Source organism: Nannospalax galili, unplaced genomic scaffold, assembly GCF_000622305.1.
Source record: "Nannospalax galili isolate Female #2095 unplaced genomic scaffold, S.galili_v1.0 scaffold154, whole genome shotgun sequence".
NCBI lineage: Eukaryota > Metazoa > Chordata > Mammalia > Rodentia > Spalacidae > Nannospalax > Nannospalax galili.
This window is the reverse complement of record NW_008335281.1, coordinates 3,343,033-3,346,670: the sequence shown is the minus strand read 5'-3', so window position 1 is coordinate 3,346,670 and position 3,638 is coordinate 3,343,033. Positions and strand designations below refer to the sequence as shown.

General features: G+C 41.4%; 1 pseudogene; it reads right to left on the bottom strand.

Moving 5' to 3' along the window:
* Nucleotides 1–1,194: 1,194 nt before the first annotated feature.
* LOC103731493 lies at nucleotides 1,195–3,306 on the bottom strand (annotated as a pseudogene).
* Nucleotides 3,307–3,638: the final 332 nt, after the last annotated feature.

Genomic DNA, 3,638 nt, shown 5'->3' with positions numbered 1-3,638 from the left:
ATTCAGGATTTGCTTTCAGGTATTTTGATAGCTGTTGGAGTGGCTGGAATCAGTGTCAGTTCCTTCTGAAAGGCTTCTAGACAGGGGAGAAAACAAATTTATCCATCAGTTTAGAACAGTAGCAGATTGTCTCCCTTAGCTACAGGTGGGCTCTACAGTATTGCAGACCAAGACTTGAAGTCTTTTTTTTCTAATAACCACATGATTAGAAGAAGCATTTCATTACAGCTTCAACATATTCAGTAACCCATTCTAGAGCAAGGATACATCTTTCTTTATTTTTATGGTGCTTTTGTCTACTCTAACCTCTGAAGAGGTAACTCTAAAAGTTTTTTAAGGATTAGATACAAGCTCCCAAATACTATCGACATTTTTGGCCTTTGGAACAGAGTATATTGCTAAGAGGCCCAAGGACATTGTGAGTTTTAGCCAAGAAACGGGCTACTTTTCTTTGGGGTCTTTTTACCCTAACTGTCTATCCAATTCCTACCTCCTATTCTTTTCACACCATCCTCTGTAAAGGTTACCTAAATTACCAATATGGAATAGAGATGCACACTGCTCTGGCTTCTTCCATGCTTCTTCCATTGAGTACCCCTTCAGTGGGTCTCTCTGAAAGACTCCCAAATTGCATAACTCTTATCTCTAAGGGAAAAGAAAGTCCTTGAATCATGAATAGGAGCTGTGAAGGAGAAGTAAAGGCAGGAGTAATTAGCATTACAAGTTCAAGACAGGGATCTAGAAAACAAGTCAGAACAGGGCAATTTTCAAATGTTCATATGAGAGTCCACTGGAGTTTCTTGAGAAGGGCTTCCAAAATCATCCCTCTATTGGGCTCCTCCTCATTTTTCTTTTGTCTTCCAAGACTGGACTCAAGAGTGATGGATTCAGTATTTCCTTTCAGGTATTTTGATAGCTGTTGAAGTAGTTAGAATCAGTGTCAGTTCCCTCTCAAAGCTTGTAGATCAGGGGAGAAAATAAAATTATTTTTTCACTAAAAGCTGACAATTTTATTTTTACATTTCACAATACAAGTGAAAACAATTTTTGTTCCCCTTTTCCCCTCCAAAACTATGCCCTTGATAGAAAAGGGAGAAGGCTTCCTTATCATGCTGCTAGAAAACACTCAGACATAGCATGTGACCTCCTGGTGAAGCCCAACACACGATACAAAACTGACAGAGCCCTCTGCTCTTATCCGTCTGATCGAGTCATGCCAGGCCGGGTGGGCACCATCATGGTGTGAGCGGGAGGTCTCATCATTGGAGGCCCTGGCATTATGGGCGTGTGACCTCCCATGGGTGGCCTCATTCCAGGAGCAGGTCCCACGGCGAGGAGGAGGGGGCCCATCATTGGCATCATGGGAGGGCTTCCCATGTGGGATGCTGACATCATACCAGGGTGAGGAGGACCCGGGATACTAGGGGGAGGTGGCATCATGGCCAGTGCGGAAGGAGGAGCAGAGAAGGGAGCTGGAGGTATCTTTCCTTGTTGAAATGCAGCTCTGGCCTTGTCAATCAGACTCGGCCTGCTCTTCCATCCACTTCTGGTAGTAGTCCTTCACATTCTCCTTGTGCTTCCTGCCACTGCAGCATGTCTTTCTCACGGATGGATGGGGAGTCATGGGTAAGGTAGGTATCACAGTAGTCACAATAAAACTTGGGCCAGTTTCTCTACAGGCCATTGACTACTCAATTCTGAGCCGCCAGGAGGAAATAAATTTATCCATCTTTTTAGAACAATAGCTGGTTGTCTCCCTTAGCTACAGGTGGGCACTACAGTATTGGAGACGAAGATTTGAAAGTCTTCCATTTGAGTAGCACTCTCTGATTAGGAACAAAATCATCAATGAGAAATAATTGTCTACATAACTTTTTATGTAGACTTAAGCCTAATGTCTGGGACGTGTAATCCCTTGAATTCTTAAAGAAATATACTGATGACTTTACTTTGGTTATTATACTTTCCTTGTGGGTGTTTAAGGCCATACAGTTGGCCCGGATAAACCAATTTATTTTTACTCTTAAGGTCATTTAAGGATCTTTTCCTCAGGGGTCACATGGGCTTGGGAGGAGCTCCTGGATCCTTTGTTTTACCAGTTCCATCTATGTGAAGATAAGTCAAGGTCCTGCTCAACCATCCCTCCTCTTTGTAGACTGGACACTGGTTCAAGTCTATCTCGTGGGGTCTCCATGGCCTCCCTGAACAAGAGGACAAGGTGACTCACCATAGTTACAGGACATTTTGAAAGATGCTCCATAGTCCCCTGGAACTTAGTTGACCTTGGAGGGCAAGGGGCAAAAAACTGTCCTTTAAGTCCCTCTGACCACATTAGTATAGGCCTCAAAGTACGGCTGCTTAACATCCAATAAGGTTAGCTCCACCAGTCTGGTACTTTTAATTATCATGTGCTATGTGGATAAGGCTTGGGTAAAAAACAAAATATTCTCAGATAAACTTTGACCAGATATATATTTTGCTCCTTATATTAGTTGACTAAACTATGACCATAGAAATTTTAAGATTATGTGTATATTATTTTTCTCTCATCCTTTATATATCATAACAAACCTACACAGACCTTCATCACTTGCTTAGGCTTTCTGATTAGTTTTGTCTACTTTGGAAAATATCTGCATTCCTATAGAATCTTTTACATTCTCGTTTTCTTTTTTTTAAATAATTATGAGATATAATAGTATTAACAAATAAATTTTCTCTCTGTTGTGAGACTTCTTTTCCTGGGGATGCTAAGCAATGCTTATTCCCTTTTAAGGTTCTAGTGTCAAGCCAATGTTTGATTAAAGTTTTACAGGGGAACCAATGAATTTATTGAGCTTATATACTAAGATAACTGAGGGGTTGCTGAGGTGTATGTATGACCTGAGGGTATGCACACTGGAAAGCCTTGACCCAGCATGGGTCATGCCCTCTTTCCCTAGCCTTCCCAAGACTGTATACTTTAGCCATCCCCAAATCCAGGAGGCCTTGTGTGATTGGGGTCAAATTACATACAGTTGAGTTGGCTGGGAAGAGTGGCTGGATAATCCAGTGAGGGTTCAATGACCCTGCTTGGCCCGCCTTTAATGAATGAGCACAGCTGTCAAGAAACCCATTTGTGACAAGGTTTAGTGTTCACAATGGGAGTTGTTTCATGTAGAAGGGACTGCTGTATAGCATTATCTTATTAAAACAACTTGGAATTTAAAAGGACTTGGTACTAGGATCCACATATGAGGGAGAACATACGTCGATTGTTTTCTGGGTCTCTGTTACTTCAAAAAATATAATAGATTCTAGATCCATCCATTCTGAAAATTTCAGCATTTCTTTACTGCTGAACAGAACTCCATTGTATAAATATACATTGTATATCATTAACAACTTTTCAGTGGAGGGGCACATAGGCTGCTTCCATCTTTTAGCTATTGTGAAAAAAGAAGCAACAAACATGGTTGTACAAATGTCTCTACAATAGGATGAGTCCTTTGGGTATACGCCAAGGAGTGGTATAACTGGGTCATATGGCAGGTTCATTTTTAGTTTTTTAAGAGTTCTTCACACTGTTTTCCATAGAGTTTGTAATCCCATCAACAGTGAATGAGCGTTCCCCTTTCCCACATCCTCGCCAGAATTTG